This window comes from Salvelinus namaycush, chromosome 28, assembly GCF_016432855.1.
Source record: "Salvelinus namaycush isolate Seneca chromosome 28, SaNama_1.0, whole genome shotgun sequence".
Taxonomy (NCBI): domain Eukaryota; kingdom Metazoa; phylum Chordata; class Actinopteri; order Salmoniformes; family Salmonidae; genus Salvelinus; species Salvelinus namaycush.
In genome coordinates this window covers 21,599,120-21,617,269 of record NC_052334.1, presented here as the reverse complement: position 1 = coordinate 21,617,269, position 18,150 = coordinate 21,599,120, and the positions used below count along the sequence as shown (strand labels likewise).

The following is an 18,150-nucleotide window of genomic DNA, read 5'->3' as shown; positions in this document are numbered from 1 at the left end:
AGTGCAAATAGCACCCCCTATTGCCAAGAGGTTTTAATGATGATGACTGCTTGTCTAGCGAAGTCCAGTCAAAGCTACGGTAGATATAACGTAATTTGACGTAATTTTATCTGTGGACAAAAGACCTTGAGCCTTCTTGGATGGGCCCTTCTAATGTAAATCTATGGCAGCACCCAAGGGGGCTTGAACTTTCTAGCTCTCCCTGTAGATTTTGCGGTGACGTAGTGTCCCCGTGAGTGACAAAACACTCACAGCGTAACTAGAGAAGATTACCAAGCCCTACGCTCTGTATTTTCTGTTGGCTTGCCCCACCACGGAAAGCACTGAGCTAGCATTTTGGAACTGCCTTACTCAAGAAAGCAAAAAAGAGACTATGTTTGTATGTAGCTTTATTAACTCCGTATTTATTTTTGTTTGCAAATTGATATGTGATAACATGTAAAACAGGCAACAACAAACAAAAAAACTGGTGGGGGCCCCACCTTCCCTGAGTGATGAGTCACCACTACATACCCCATCAGAACCCGAAATATAAACTTGTTTTACTCCAATGTTTGAAAACAAAATAAATGTAAACAGAAGACTGGCCTCGAAAACATGGTTAAATCTATAATTCTGGGATTGTCAGTCCTTGCAGCCATAGTTCTATGAATTTGAGTGGTTGCATTTCTCCAGCCCCATTGCACTATGCACTATGCCTTACATTTCTTATGCCTACTTCCTAACATTTTAGTTTGGAAGTTTGAGCAATACCGCTCCGAAGAGAGTTAAGGAGAAGAGGCCAGTGTTGAGTTATTAAGCATCATGAGTGATTAATATTGCATGACGTCGTGTGTTAACCACTTTTACGAGGTGACGGGAAAGAAATCACTGCAGGTGTTTCTGGATGCCAGAATCAATCTGCCAGATGATCCATGGCTACCCAGTCGTCAGTAACATACGTCACACTACACCCACATCAGGAAACCAGTCTACATACTCCACAAAACACCCAAATTAGGAAACCAGACTGCTGCTTTCAGAGAGAGAGAACTACACAGTTGGAGAAAAAGAGAGATTCACAGGCAGAGAGAGAGAGCAACAGAGCGGTGGGACAAGCAAACATAAGACAGGGAGACAGAGAGTACAGTGCATGTACAGATGTATGGGATCTGTGTGTGCTTGTGTGAGAGAAATACTTATATACACTGAGTATACAAAACATTATGAACACTTGCTCTTTCCATGACAGACTGACCAGGTGAATCCAGGTGAAAGCTATGATCCCTTATTGATGTCACCTGTTAAATCCACTTAAATCCGTAGATGAAGGGGAGGAGACGGGTTAAAGAAGGATTTTGAAGTCTTGAGACAAATGAGACATGGATTGTATGTGTGCCATTCAGAGGTTGAATAGGCAAGACAAAATATTTAAGTGCCTTTGAACGGGGTATGGTAGTAGGTGCCAGGCGCACCGGTTTGTGTCAAGAACTCTTCATAACATTGCAAAAATCTGAAACTTTTTGTCCGAAAATGATGCAAAAAAGCTAACCCATGCTTTTGTCATTTCTATATTACTACTGCAATCCAACTATCCGGATTAATCACTAAATAACCTCTAATTCCTCCCAATCCCGGATCCTAGCATAGCGTCACAAGTAAATACTAGCATCTAAATATCATTAAATCACAAGTCCAAGACACCAGATGAAAGATACACATCTTGTGAATCCAGCCATCATTTCTGATTTTTAAAATGTTTTACAGGGAAGACACAATATGTAAATCTATTAGCTAACCACGTTAGCAAAAGACACCACTTTTTTTACTCCACCATTTTTTTCCTGCATAGGTAGCTATAAAGATATATAAAGATAAATAAATAAAGATATAAATAGCCACTAACCAAGAAACAACTTCATCAGATGACAGTCTGATAACATATTTATTGTATAGCATATGTTTTGTTAGAAAAATGTGCATATTTCAGGTATAAATCATAGTTTACCATTGCAACCACCATCACAACTCTCACCAAAGCGACTAGAATAACTACAGAGAGCAACGTGAATTACCTAAATACTCATCATAAAACATTTATGAAAAATACACAGCGTACAGCAAATGAAAGACAAAGATCTTGTGAATCCAGCCAATATTTCAGATTTTTTAAGTGTTTTACAGCGAAAACACAATATAGCATTATATTAGCTTACCACAATAGCAAACCACACAACAGCATTGGTTCAAGCCAAAAATAGCGATAACGTATAACCCAGCAAAAGATATAAATTTTTTCACTGACCTGCTCAGAATTCTTCAGATGACAGTCCTATAACATCATATTACACAATACATATAGAGTTTGTTCGAAAATGTGCATATTTAGCGGCACAAATCGTGGTTATACAATGAGAAAAGTAGCCAAGCTGCCAAAAAAATGTCGGGAGAAATCTTGGGAGAGGCACCTATTCTAATCGATAAGTAATCATAAACTTGACTAAAAAATACAGGTTGGACAGCAAATGAAAGATACATTAGTTCTTAATGCAATCGCTGTGTCACATTTTTAAAATTAACGTTACTACGACATACAGCGTGCGTTAAAGCGAGACCGCACCGAAATTAATGGCGGATTATGCATTTTACATTTTTCAACAGAACAACGAATTAACAGCATAAATAGTTCTTACTTTTTGATGTGCTTCCATCAGAATCTTGGGAAAGTTGTCCTTTGTCCAAAATAATCGTTGCTCGGTTGTAGAATGTAGTCTTCAACGTTGCAATTAGCAGTAAACATTAGCCATGTGGGCCAGACATCACCAACTCCCTAGAACGCAACACTAATAAATATCCGAAAATCGCAATATACTGACATAAACTGATATAACTCGGTTTAAAATAACAACATTATGATGTCTTTAACAGCTATATCGAATAAAAACAGAGCCGGATATATCTAAGAGCTATAACCGTAGCTTTCTACTACGACATGCCAAGGTCTTTCCTGCGTCAGAGCGAAGTGAACAAAGACCGGACCCTTCGTTCCCAAGCTATTTATAACCTCTCAGATCTGCCTAGAGACTCCATTTCAAATCTCACTATTTGCTGACATCCAGGGGAAGGCGTATACAGTGCATCTCAACCAATAGAAGACAGGCAAATTAATAAACTGACCTGGGAACAGCTTGCAGAATTCTGCATTCTCACATCCTCATAGGAAAAATGCTCTAACTCGAGTTCTGTTTTACTCACAGATATAATTCAAACGGTTTTAGAAACTAGAGAGTGTTTTCTATCCAATAGTAATAATAATATGCATATTGTACGAGCAAGAATTGAGTACGAGGCAGTTTAATTTGGGAACGAAATTATTACAAAGTGCAAACAGCACCCCCTATTGAGAAGAAGTAAATAACCTTCAGTTAGTGCTAAATACGGCTGCTAGAATCTTGACTAGAACAAATACATTTGATCATATTACTCCAGTGCTAGCCTCTCTACACTGGCTTCCTGTTAAGGCTAGGCCTCATTTTAAGGTTTTACTGCTAACCTACAAAGCATTACATGGACTTGCTCCTACCTATCGCTCCGATTTGGTCCTGCCGTACATACCTACACGTACGCTCACAAGACGCAGGCCTCCTTATTGTCCCTAGAATTTCTAAGCAAACAGCTGGAGGCAGGGCTTTCTCCAAAAAAGCAAAATTTTATGGAATGGTCTGCCTATCCATGTGAGAGATGCAGACCCGGTCTCGATTAGTCTTTCCTGGAGACTCATCTCTTCAGTAGGTCCCATGACTGAGTGTAGTCTGGCCCAGGGGTGTGAAGATGAATGGCAAGACACTGGAATGATGAACCGCCCTTGCAGTCTCTGCCTGGCTGGCTCCCCTCTCTCCACTGGGATTCTCTGCTTCTGACCCTATTACGGGGGCTGAGTCACTGGCTTACTAGTGCTCTTCTATGCCGTCCCTATGCCTTCTTGCTGTCCCGTCTTGCGCCCCCTCGGGCTGGTGCGGTGGAGATCTTTGTGGGCTATACTCAGCCTTGTCTCAGGGTAGTAGGTTGGTGGTTGAAGATATCCCTCTAGTGGTGTGGGGGCTGTGCTTTGGCAAAGTGGGTGGGGTTATATCCTGCCTGGCTGGCCCTGTCCGGGGGTATCATCAGACAGGGCCACAGTGTCCCCAGACCCCCCCGGTCTCGGCCTCCTGTATCTATGCTGCAATAGTCTATGTGCTGGGGGGCTAGTCAGTCTGTTATTTCTGGTGTAATTCTCCTGTCTTATCCCGTGTCCTGTGTGAATTTATGTATGCTCCCTCTAAATCTCTCTCTCCCTCCCCTCCCGGAGGACCTGAGCCCTAGGACCATGCCTCAGGACTACATGGCCTGATGACTCCTAGCTTTCCCCACTCTACCTGGTCGAGCTGTTGCTCCAGTTTCAACTCTTCTGCCTGTGACTATGGAACCCTGACCTGTTCACCTGATGTGCTACCTTGTCCCGGACCTGCTGTTTTCGTCTCTCTCTCTCACTCTCTCGCTCTTTCTCTCTCAGCTATTAAAGGCAACTGACATTTACACCTGAGGTGCCACTTAATGGCCATGTACTCTTATAATCTCAGAGTCTGGTTCTTCTCTAGATTTCTTTCTAGGTTCCTGCCTTTCTAGGGAGTTTTTCCTAGCCACTGAGCTTCTACATCTGCATTGCTTGCTGTTTGAGGTTTTAGACTGGGTTTCTGTAAATATCTGCTGATATAAAAAGGGCTTTAAAAATAAATTTAATTGATTGATTGAACTGCAACGCTGCTAGGTTTTTCAAGTTCAACAGTTTCCTTTGTGTATCAAGAATGGTCCACCATCCAAAGCACACCACCCAGCCAACTTGACAACTGTGGGGAGCATTGGAGTCAACATGGGCCAGCATCCCTGTGGTATGTGTGAGAGAACTAGTGTATGTTACTGTGGGTTAGTGTGTGTGTACAAGGAAAGTGCATGGGGAGATTGACTGGTTACTGGTTACAGGCCAGCAGCTTGTTGGTGGGCCTCACTCTGCTGTGCCGAGCGGAGCTGGGGCAGAACGGGTGACGGGACCTCATTATCTCTCTCTCTCCATGTCGGGCCCTTAAGTTCATCTCCTCAGCGCCTGTTCTGTTTGTTTAGAAAGCGAGAGCCTTAATGAGCCCATTATCTGTCAATGATCCACAAAGGGGGCCCTTCTCTCTCTGCCTTTACCTCCCCTGTGTCGAGTGCACTTTCTCTCTCTACCTCCCCTGTGACTCTCTATGTAGCTTTCTATTTCACCCTGTAGTTCTCTCTTTCTCTCTCTCCTCCCATACTGTGCTATTTCTTTCTCTCGTGCACAGCAGTGCAACCTTCTTCCTTTGAATATGGCCGCCCTCTTCGAGGCTATACATTTTTATGTTGTTGTTGGGAACTGGCTTTGGTCTGGTTTTAACTGCCTCATATCTGAAGCTCCCCCATAACAGCTGACAGTATACTGTAGTGTAGATTGCTGTGTGTGCTACCAGGAGGGAGAGAGAGAGAGAGAGCTTTTATTCACCTAAAGCTGATGGCAACATGGCTGGCTCTTTGTGAGACCCTTCTCACTGGCTGAAACAGATCCATTCTGCGTAGGGAATTTTCTGGAAGCATATTATTATACCATATTTCAAGAATACTTGAAACATCGATTAACTGAATTGATGGTTAAACTGAGCTTGGTTAACCCTTTTGTGTGTGTGTGTACCGTATGTATTGACTCCAACAGCAGCCCACCCCCCAGTAGCCACAGAACGTTGCAGTAGATTAGCTCTCTCCCTGGTCAGGCCCGGCCGACCTGTTAACGCTGAAGACTTAATTACGGCGATCTGGTAATAGTGGAGAAAACGGCAGGAATGCTGTCCACATGGCCGTGTTCACAGAAGGATTAGCTGCACAAGCTGCACTCTCCAACCTTGGCCAGCTTCCTCTCCCTCTTCCAGAACCCTTCTTACAGCTGCCTTTGTCTCGCACTCCAATGAGGCGAGGGTGGGGGGGGAAGAAAAGACAAAGAAAATTAATCTTCTGGGTGCTGGATCTTAAATCCTTTTAATGAAGGGGGCTACAGGTTTGAGAGGCTTTGAGCTCTGTTCGCCCGGACATACACACACACACACACACGCACGCGCACCCACACCCAGGTGACACTCCTAACTTCTGTAGGTTCTTATTGATGAGCAATGATGTTATTCACCAGCCGTGGCAAATCCATATTTTTTGCTTTCATTATTAGCTAATAAAAGGAGTTAGCAAATCTGTTAAGCTTAACTGTGATGTTTCCGGGATCTTTGAGAGATCAGAACCGGAAATCTCTGTTTCCATCCTATTAGTGTTAGAGAATGCTTTAGCCTCTACTGATGTTTTCCCTCAGCACCAAAGCTTGTGAAGTACAGGTTTAAAGGAAACCGTATGAGAATTAACATTTGTTCATGTTGTTGTCTAATTCTCTGTCTGGGTATAATTGATCTTCCAAAAGGAAACATGAGCCTTTTGGAACGAAAAGAGAGAAACCCTGAATGAATGTGCCATGGCTGTTAACCTGAGGGACCTAGGTCTCTGAGCATCTGTACTGTCTGGATGTACTTTAGCTCCCACAGCAATGCTAGAGGCAAAGCATTGAAACACAGGCCCTGTATACAACCCCCCCCCCCCCCCCCCCACCTCCAAAAATAAAACCTCCACCACCACTTCACCGATGGCGTAGAAGCCCATTACTGTGTTCATCTTCTCAACGTTTGACAGGTGGAAGTAGAACTTTGGGTTTTATGTTTTAATTATAAAGAATTCCAGATGTGGAGGGGGGCTCATAAATTAGAAGGAGAGCGACTCAAATGTCTTCTTTCAAAGGTACCAAGCGGATCAGCATCTGCTTCTCATTGCAGTCAATGTTATTAAAGGCCCTGACCAAAGAAAGCTCCACAGTCCCCTGTCGGGCCCCACAATAATTAACACTGTTAAATGTGCCTAAATAGATTTAGAGCATCCAGAAAAGTTACATTTGTCTTGGAGAATGACCGCAATCATCTATTCTCCAAGCAAAGGGGGCTGGAACAGAAGGACAAACCAACCACCTTATCTGATCTGTAGAAAGAGAGAAATTGTGAGGAAAAGGGGGAGAGAAGGGAGGGGGGAAGAAAATGCACAAATACAAGCAAATTAGGCAGGTATGCCTGTGTGTAAGAGGGAGGTGGGAGAGGGGAGAGGGGAGGAGAAGAGAAGAAGAGGGAGTACGGAGAGAGGTTTGAAACGTTCTGTTACCGCACTCCAGCCCATGTTTTTGGTACTGGAGCATATGCATGAGCTGAGAAAAGCAGCAGTCACGACAAATCATCCATCTGCTGTTCTGTTCCTTTCTGGTGATCTTTTCAAACCACATGAATGCATTTTCTGTCATTCTTGGATAATGAGAAGCATTGAGAGGAAAGTGTTTTTCTGTTCTCTCCATGGACTGATTCACTGGCTCTTGTTTGGGAGTAGATTAATTTACTAAAGTATGAGATCGATTTAGCCTGTTTTGGACAGACATGTTTGAAGCTTTCCCTCTCTTCTCATTGGCCGAGAGCAGAATTAAGAGGGCGGTCCTGGCAGCGGATTGGCTGAAGTGGTTCTGCTTGTAGTCTGCGGTTGCCGAGTGGGTGCATGGAGGGTGCCGGGGGTTGGGGGAGTTAGGGTCAGAGGGGCGAACCTCAGGTTGGTGTGAGGGTGCAATGTCTCTCCCCAGTGTGGTACCCCCAAAAAAGAGAAAAAAATGAACACCCTCCACTCCTCCCAAAAAAAGCCAGATCGGCAGAATTAAAGTGGGGCAGTAACTCCTAGGGGTGTGATTGAAAGGGTGAGAAGTTAATTTGGCAGCATTTCCTCCTCGCTTTGCTAATGTTTCCTCTCAGGACTAAACACCTCTACCTTCACCCCACCCACCCTCCACTTTCACCCCTACCTCGACCCCACCTCCACCCCTACCGCCACCCCACCCGCCTTCCACTTTCCCTCCCTACCTGCACTTTCCTCTCAGGACTAAACACCCCGACCTCCACCCCACCCACCTTCAACTTTCCCTCCCTACCTTTAGGGCTCCTGAGTGGCGCAGCAGTCTAAGGCACTGCATCTCAGTGCTAGAGGCGTCACTACAGACCCTGGTTCGATTCCAGGCTGTATCACAACTGGCAGTGAATGGGAGTCCCATAGGGCGGCGCACAATTGGGTTAGGGTTTGGTAGACACTCATTGTAAATATGTATTTGTTCTTAACTGACTTGCCTAGTTAAATGAAGGTTAAATAAATAAAATACCCCTACCTCCACCCACCCTCCACCTTCACTTCTCCCCAATGTTCAGCAGCTTCCAACACGCACCCGTCACCTCCTCTCTGCATGCCCTGACCTCCCCAAAAGCACCGTCCGCCGCAGCGGTACACATTGACCCGAAACGAAACCTTCTCTCCCCGGGAAACTTCCTGCTCTGAAACACTTTGGCTCAAGTGTGTTTTCTCATGAGACAATGGGGGAGCAGGGAGAAGAGGAGTCGGAGGGAGGTGGCTCTTGAGCTAAATGGAGACCGTGTTGGTGTATCTTCACGGCCTGTCAATCAGGGACCCCCAGGGATTCTGAAGGGGGGGGTCTGCTACAGCTCAGGGAGGATGGAGGAATCATGGTGCTGGTGGTAATAAAGAGAGTGTGCGTGCGTGCATGCTAGGTCGAGAGGCCACAGGGTTCTTGCTCACCTCACTCACCACGTCCAGGATAGCTCCCATCAACAGCAACACTTTCCTGAATCAACATGGACCTAAATACCCGCACACACATTTCTCATTGGCCAGACCCCCACATGGCTCAGTATAGGCCTGTATTCGGCACAGAGTAATCAAATAATCAAACCCATGAGTCTCACATAAACCTCTTCTTTATGTAGATCACAAATAAACAAACCTATATTGCTTTACTGTCTTGAAGAGACCACATAAAGAATGACCCTTAGGATCATGGACATACCTGATTTGAAGTTCGAAAGACGATATGAGAGAAGATACAGCAAAATGGGTTGAAGACATTAACATGTCATAGCGCCATAGGAATCATCCATGTGTCGTAGTATAATGACATACTAGCTTCTCCTTCTGGAGGCCCCTAGCATAACGTCTCCTAGCCTATAGTATAGGGGGTGAGGGTGGAGTAGCACCAAAGAGTTCCACTGGGGGTGACGTCATTTCTCCGGCAGGAACGAGCCCTGTTTCATGTAGCACTAATCAAATAGTTGTTGTCTGAGACAACTCGCTCCACGCGTCCATGATCTCACACACACATGACCTCACTCGTGTACACACGCACATACACACACACACAGACACACACAAACACGCTCAACGCAGCTTCCCCTAAGTATTGTCCCTTCAATACCCATAAGTGCCATTGGGGTCCCATTGCGTGAGCGACCCCTCTTAGACACGTTGAGTCCCAACATTCTCAGACGGTCTCTGTGGAAAGACAGCAGGAATCTCACTCTTTCAGTCTCTGATGTCATTTGATGTGACGTGATGTTATTGCTGAGAGCATAGAGTAGTTACAGTATCTCTATCAGAGGTTTCTATTGCATGCATACCCAGCTAGCACATTTGGTTCCTTGGAAGTTGTGGGAATGTACGTTTTTGGTTTCCCATTGGTTCAGGTAATGAAGCCATAAGTTTCCTGACCGGTAAAACGGAATGTTTTTTAAACGTCCTGAGAACAGAAGCGAAACTTTAGCCTGTTCTGGGAACGTTCATTTTTAGGTTGCAGAGAGGTTCTGAGAACATTTTACTCTGGTTCCCTGAATGTTTTCCTAGAAGGTTTTATTAATGTTATATTATTGGTTATTTGAAGGTAATGAAATAACTTTCTGAGAACATGTTTCAATAAGATTTTTAATAATAATGCTAGCTTAGTTTGGGTTAACTGTTTTGAAGTCCAAGTACAGAGAGGATACATGGAAATACATTTGCTTCGGCATTAATCATGCAAACACATGTATTTTTTATTGTGACCTCGCGTCAGTGAGATTCGATACTATGATCTTCTGTTCTCTGTCCATGGAATTAGTCCACTGTGGTCGGGCCAATTAGTGGGCACGGCCAACAAACCTGAACATAATTAATAAGATAGAGGATAGAGAGTTTTGTTAATGCTGAGAATGGAACGTTTTCAAATAACATTCTCAGAACGTTCTCTGAACATTACTAAAGTTTTCTTGTGGTTTTCTTAATGTTCTCAGAACAATTTGAGAACATGACTTCAAGGATCATACCCTTTTTTTTCAATGTTCGCCTTAAATGACATACCCAAATCAAACTGCCTGTAGCTCAGGACCTGAAGCAAGGATATGCATATTCTTGATACCATTTGAAATGAAACACTTTGAAGTTTGTGGAAATGTGAAATGAATGTAGGAGAATATAACACATTAGCTCTGGTAAAAGATCAAATAAACAAAAAAACATGCCTTTTTTTGTTTTATCATCTTTGAAATGCAAGAGAAAGGCCATACTTAATTTCGATTTTGGCCACCAGATGGCAGTAGTGTGTGTGCAAAGTTTCACTGATCCAGTGACTAATTAAATTACTGCACAATATTTTGTATCAAGTCTGTCAGGAGTTTGCCCAAATGTGCCGAATTGGCCAATTGATATATTTTCAAGTACATAACTATAGAGAACATAAACATATGCTATGGTAATACAAAATGTAAGTTTACACACTCCCACAAATGTCATACATGATGGGTCATTAGCTTATACACTAACTTTCACACATCTAGATGGCCGGACGGGGTGGGTGTGGAGCCAGAGAAAGCAGTGGGGTCAAAATGTAGAACCCAGTTCCTACATTTGAACATAAAAATGTATTTTATCAAACAAAACTATGCTACATTTCATCTCTGGGATCCTCAGGATGACAAATCAGAGCAAGATTATTGAATGTAAGTACATTATTTACCTTCAGAGGTGAATGTATCAAACCAGTTGCCGTGATAAAAGTTTTTTGTTGTTGTGCAGTCTCCTCAAGCAATAGCATGGTGTTTTTTTCACTGTAATAGCTACTGTTAATTGGACATTGCAGGTAGATTAACAATAATTTAAGCTTTCTGTCCATATAAGACATGTCTATGTCCCGGAAAGTTGGCTGGTGTATGCAACGTCATTCTAGTCACATTAGCGCACGTTAGCAACAACTGTTCCGGTTTAGGGACACCCATCCTGTAGAGGTTTTAAATAGAACCACGAGGAAACCTGTAGGAAAAGTTATGCTGAAGAACTGAAATTCCCACAGAGTAACTATTTGAGAAGATTCCCAATGTCAAACTAGTTGGAGAACATTCCTAGAAAATTACCAAAATGTAAATGAAATGCAACAATATTTTAACTTTTAGGAAACGCTCTGTTAAACTAATGAAATGGCAAGAAAATGTGGTCTGTAGATTGATGACGGAAAAACAATTGAATCCATTTTAGAACAAGGCTCCAATGTAACAAAATGTGGAAAAAGTCAAGGGGTCTGAATACTTTCCGACTGCACTGTATATGGTCCTGTCTTGGAAAGGAGAGGCGGTGGGTACCCGATGGTGGCACACGCGGCTAACACACTGCTAACATACTGCAGGCCGCGGTGTGAGACAGGCCAGGTCGGCTGGTGACGGTGTGTAGCCCCTTCTCCCTCTTCATTTATCTGCTGTGGCAGCGGACAGAAGGCAATTTCCTGCGAGGTGGAGTCAGGGGGAATGGGGACAGGGACGGGGACGGGGGCGGCTAGAGCACATCAAAGGGTCCACTGAAAGCTATCAGGAACTTGAGTACTGCCAGCAATGCGTGCCAACCCGCCAGCCCCACTTCTCCTCGCCTCTCCTCCTCTCTCTCTCTCTCTCTCCATTCCTCCTGTGGTGCTCCCAGACGCTAGGCCCAGGGCCGGGCATGGTGTGGCTAGGTTAAAAATACCCCTCCATTTACTAAAGTCAGACACCTTGAGTTGTGAGCAGCTGGGGCATGGAGGGCAACCATTAGGCTCACCACAACACCAAGGAAAGGTCACAGTTTATCATACTGCACACACACACACACACAAGCGCGAGCACACACTATCACACACACACTCTAGCATGCACACACAAACATAGAGCGCAATCTCTCAAACACAAACACATAGAATTCGGAATTAGAATACTAATAGGATCTCTACAGACAGGTTGGTTGTTTAGCAATAAAACCTACGAGTGTGCAACTATGTGGAAAAACAGACAGGGTTGGCTTAGACTTTTGACAACATGTAAACTATATCTCGTGTTGGATTTTTATTGAAAACATAAATACATTTGCACAATGAACACATGTTGTCTCTTAACACTGTCTCTCTCTGTCAATTCTATTCAATTCAATTTTCAATTTAAGGGCTTTATTGGCATGGGAAACATATGTTAACATTGCCAAAGCAAGTGAAGTTGATAATAAACCAAAGTGAAATAAAGAATAAAAATGAACAGTATACATTACACTTACAGAAGTTCCAAAAGAATTAAGACATTTCCAATGTCATATTATTTCTATATGTAGTGTTGTAACGATGTGCAAATAGTTAAAGTACAAAAGGGAAAATAAATAAACATAAATATGGGTTGTATTTACAATGGTGTCTCTCTCTTATGTGGGACAGGGGGTTTGGGCGTGTGTTGTGTGTGGGAGAGCGAGAGAGGAAGCAATAAGGCACTACCCTTGAATGCTAGCTCCCCCCCACCCCCTAGCCTCCCCCACCTACTCCTTTTTATGTGGCATTAAACAGTCCTTCACTGAGGAGCGGGACCAATGGAAGAAATGTGCCCATCCATGTTGTCACACACCTGTGACAACACCTGACAGGGCCCACCCCACCATAACCTAGCATTCCTTCCATGCCAGGCCTCTAACATATAAAGAACAATAGAAGCACATCGTTTATATTTAGATTCCTGGAGATCTTGTGTTATTGTGCTGTTAGACAGCTGGTTGACGTGACAATAGGGTCTCTTTCTTTTGCATGTACAGTACCAGTTAAAAGTTTGGACACACCTACTCATTCTAGGGTTTTATTTTAACTATTTTCTACATTGTAGAATAATAGTGAATACATCAAAACTGTGAAATAACACTAATGGAATCATGTAGTAACCAAAAAAAGTGTTAAACAGTAGCCACCCTTTGCCTTGATGACAGCTTTGCACTCTCTTGGCATTCTCTCAACCTTTATTTAACTAGGCAAGTCAGTTAAGAACAAATTCAAAACTCCCTGACGATGGCCATGCAGCCGAAACGCGTCGGATTTTTCAAACTTTGTTTCTATTGAACATGCCATACAAATAAAGGCATTTTTATTAATTATATGAAGAGTGCCTTGGTCCTCCTTTCTTTTTGATGACCAATTCACCCCTTTTACCAAAGAGCACCTTCTGTCTACCAACATTTACTATTGTGTACCTTAGTAGTGTTTCCCTTCCTCCTCTTTCTACCAAGAACTAATTCTTATTTAAAATGACGGCCTACCCAGGCAAAACCCTAACCCGGACGACGCTGGGCCAATTGTGCGCCGCCCTATGGGACTCCCAATCACCGCCCGTTGTGATATAGGCCAGGATCAAACCAAGGTCTGTAGTGACGCCTAGAGCACAGAAATGCAGTGCCTAAAACCGCTGCGCCACTCGGGAGCTTCATGAGGTAGTCACCTGGAATGCATTTCAATTAACAAGTGTGCCTTATTAAAAGTTAATTTGTGGAATTTCTTTCCTTCTTAAGAGCCAATCAGTTGTGTTGTGACAAAGTAGAGGTGGTATACAGAAGATAGCCCTATTTGGTAAAAGACCAAGTCCATATTATGGCAAGAACAGCTCAAATAAGCATAGAGAAATGACTGTCCATCATTATTTTAAGACATGAAGGTCAGTCAATCTGGAAAATGTTAAGAACTTGAAAGTTTCTTCAAGTGCAGTCGCAAAAACCTTCAAGCGCTATGATGAAACTGGCTCTCATGAGGACCACCACAGGAAAAGGAAGTTCCAGATGTACCTCTGCTGCAGAGGATAAGTTCATTAGAGTTACCAGCCTCAGAAATTGCAGCCCAAATAAATGCTTCACAGAGTTCAAGTAAGACACATCTCAAAATCAACTGTTCAGAGGAGACTGCGTGAGTCAGGTTGAATTGCTGCAAATAAACCACTACTAAAAGTACACCAATAATAATAAGAGACTTGCTTGGGCCAAGAAACATGAGCAATAGACATTAGACCAGTTGAAATCTGTCCTTCGGTCTGATGAGTCCAAATTTGAGATTTTTGGTTCCAGCCGCCGTGTCTTTGTGAGACACAGAGTAGGTGAACGGATGATCTCCGGATGTGTGGTTCCCACCGAGAAGAATGGAAGAGGAGGTGTGATAGTATCAAGGCACAAGGCGAGACCCAAATGCAGACACAGGAGGCAGATGGTTGGAGTCTTAGAATGGATTAACCTGTTTGGGCTGCAGGGGCAGTATTGAGTAACCAGATAAAAGGTGCCCATTTCAAACGGCCTCGTACTCAATTCTTGCTCTTACAATATGCATATTATTATTACTATTGGATAGAAAACACTCTCTAGTTTCTAAAACCGTTTGAATTATATCTGTGAGTCAAACAGAACTCATTTGGCACAAACTTCCTGACCAGGAAGTGGAAAGTCTGAAATCGATGCTCTGTTCTACTTCCTGCCTATAAATGGGCATGATACGTATGAGTATACATGCACTTCATAGACCTTCCCCTGGATGTCAAGAGGCGGTGAGAGAAGAAATTTAGTGTTTATCTTGGTCTGAAGTGGAATACAAGCTCTTTGTATGACGTGTCCCCCATTTCCGGTTTTCTGGAGAGCGGGAGGTGGTACCTGGATTTGCCTTCTGTTTAGCTGCCGTTATAGGCGACTACTATCTCCGGCTTTGATTTTATTTGATACATGTGACCATATCATCGTAAAGTATGTTTTTTCAATATAGTTTAATCAGATTATTGAAATTTTTTCGGGAGTTTTGCCGTGTTCCGTTCTCTGACTTTGTTGACGATGGAGAGAATCGCGCCACTTGGCTAGTGCGCTTGCTAATTCAAGAGGGAAAATGGACGTTCTAAATCCAAACAACGACTGTTCTGGACAAAGGACCCCTTGTCCAAAATTCTGATGAAAGATCAGCAAAAGTAAGAAACATTTTATGATGCTATTTCATATATCTGTCGTGTATGTGAACTAGTCGTCGGCGCCCAACGTTTGGGTACTCTAGCTATACCGAAGCTGGATGTCGTAATGAAGTTACTTTTTTGAATTCTAACACTGCGATTTCATTAAGAACTAATGGATCTATCATTTCCTATACAACATGTATTTTTTAGTTATGTTTATGAATAGCTATTTGGTCAGAATATGTGTGTCAGAAAAAGTGTCAGAAAAATATCCGAACGTTGTGGGAAATGGTAGCTACGTTAGCAGAATGTATAACCACTGATTTCAGCTCTAAATATGCACATTTTCGAACAAAACATAAGTGTATGTATAACCTGATGTTATAGGACTGTCATCTGATGAAGAATATCAAGGTTAGTCAAAAATTATATATCTTTTACTGGTTTGTTACGATCGCTAACCTTTTGCTACTGGGAAATGGCATGTGTTTCTGGCTATTGTGGTAAGCTAATATAACGCTATATTGTGTTTTCGCTGTAAAACACTTAATAAATCGGAAATATTGGCTGGAATCACAAGATGCCTGTCTTTCATTTGCTGTACACTATGTATTTTTCAGAAATGTTTTATGATGAGTAATTAGTTATTTGACGTTGGTGTCTGTAATTATTATGGCTGCTTTCGGTGCAATTTCTGATTGTAGCTGCAATGTAAACTATGATTTATACCTCAAATATGCACATTTTTCGAACAAAACATAGATTTATTGTATAACATGTTATAAGACTGTCATCTGATGAAGTTGTTTCTTGGTTAGTTTGGTTGGTTCTTGGTTAGTTAGGTTGGCTTTGTGCATGCTACCTGTGCTGTGAAAAATGTCTGTCCTTTTTTGTATTTGGTGGTGAGCTAACATAAATATACGTGCTGTTTTCGCTGTAAAACATTTTAAAAATCGGACATGTTGGCTGGATTCACAAGATGTGTACCTTTCATTTGCTGTATTGGACTTGTTAATGTGTGAAAGTTAAATATTTAAAAAATATATATTTTGAATTTCGCGCCCTGCACTTGAAGTGGCTGTTGTCATATTGTGGGCGGCCTCGGGCTGCAGCCATAAGAAGTTAATAAACAAAGTGGTAGGCAAGAGAATGGTTGTGAACAGGCAAAAAGGTAAAAACCAGATCAGAGTCCAGGAGGTACAGAGTGGCAGACAGGCTCATGGTCAAGGCAGGCAGAATGGTCAAGCAGGCGGGTACAAAGTCCAGAAACAGGCAAGGGTCAAAACCGGGAGGACTAGAAAAAGGAGAATGCAAAAAGCAGGATAACAGGAAAAAACCCTGGTTGACTTGGAAACATACAAAACGAACTGACACCGAGAGATAGGAAACACAGGGATAAATACACTGGGGAAAACAAGTGACACCTGGAGGGGGTGGAGACAATAACGAGGACAGGTGAAACTGATCAGGGTGTGACAGGGGGTGTTTTGCAGGTGACACTGTCTGTGATTTATTTAGAATTCAAGGAACACTTAACCAGCATGGCTACCACAGCATTCTGTAGCGATATGCCATCCCATCTGGTTTGCGCTTAGTGAGACAATCAATTGTTTTTCAACAGGACAATGACACAATGACACTTCCAGGCTATGTAAGGATTTTTGACCAAGGAGAGTGATGGAGTGCTGCACTAGATGGTTTGGGATGAGTCGGACCGCAGAGTGAAGGAAAAGCAGCCAACAAGTGCTCAGCATATGTGGGAACTCCTTCAAGACTGTTGAAAAGCATTCCTCATGAAGCTAGTTGAGAGAATGCCAAGAGTGTGCAAAGCTGTCATCAAGGCAAAGGGTGGCTGTCACGCTGTATAAATGATTGAGACAGGCGCAAGAATACATAATAGGGGGTTTTCATACTCCACCCAAAAATACAACATGCCATGAAAGGCATGTGGACGAAGCCCAAAACAAACACATATACAAAAACACAGGGATATAACCCATACAAAAGAGCGAGGTTAAACCTCTAATAAATACACGGGACGAGACCCGTAATAACAAGTGCACAACAATACACGGGACGAGATCTGTAATAACGAGTACACAATAAACTTAGCACGAAAGCCGAAACAACAAAGCACAGGTACTCACAAGACCAATGGACATGGGAACAATAACCGACAAAGACACAGTTCAGTGACGCCTAGAGGCCGGTGACATAGACCTCTGGAGCTGGTGCACGGAATGAGCAGCAGTACCGGGGAAATCCGTGACAGTACCCCCCCGACGCGCTGCACTAGCAGCGGGACAACACCGGTCTCGATGACGATCACAGGGACGCGGTGCGGTTTGGTCAGGGCCAGTTGCAGTTGCCGAAGTTGCGTCGTTGTTGGACATGCCAGTTGCAGCTGCCGATGTTGCGGCGGCGTCGGACAGACCAGTTGCAGTGGTGTTGGATGGGCCAGTTGCAGCTGCCGAAGTTGCGGCGCTGTCAGACGGACCAGTTGCGGTGGTGTTGGACGGGCCAGTTGCAGCTGCCGAAGTTGCGGCGGTGTTGGACAGACCAGTTGCAGCTGCTGAAGTTGCGGCAGCATCGGAAGGGCCAGTTGCAGCTGCCGAAGTTGCGGCGGTGTTGGACGGGCCATTCCCGCTGTCTCCATTTAATGTTGGTTATTCTGTCACGTTGTATAAATGATTGGAGACAGGCACAGGAATACGTAATAGGGGGTTTTAATCGTCCACCCAAAAATACAACATGCCATGAAAGGCACGGGGACGAAGCCCAAAACAAACACGTATACAAAAACACAGGGATGTAACCAAAACAAAAGAGCGAGGTTAAACCTCTAATAAATACACAGGACGAGACCCGTAATAACAAGTGCACTACAATACACGGGACGAGACCCGTAAAAACGAGTACACAATACACTTAGCACGAAAGCCGAAAC

At 43.4% G+C, this 18,150-nt stretch overlaps 1 pseudogene; it reads right to left on the bottom strand.

The window, feature by feature from the left end:
• LOC120023265 overlaps window positions 1-17,844 on the bottom strand; it is an 87,917-nt pseudogene extending 70,073 nt beyond the window's left edge.
• Window positions 17,845-18,150: the final 306 nt, after the last annotated feature.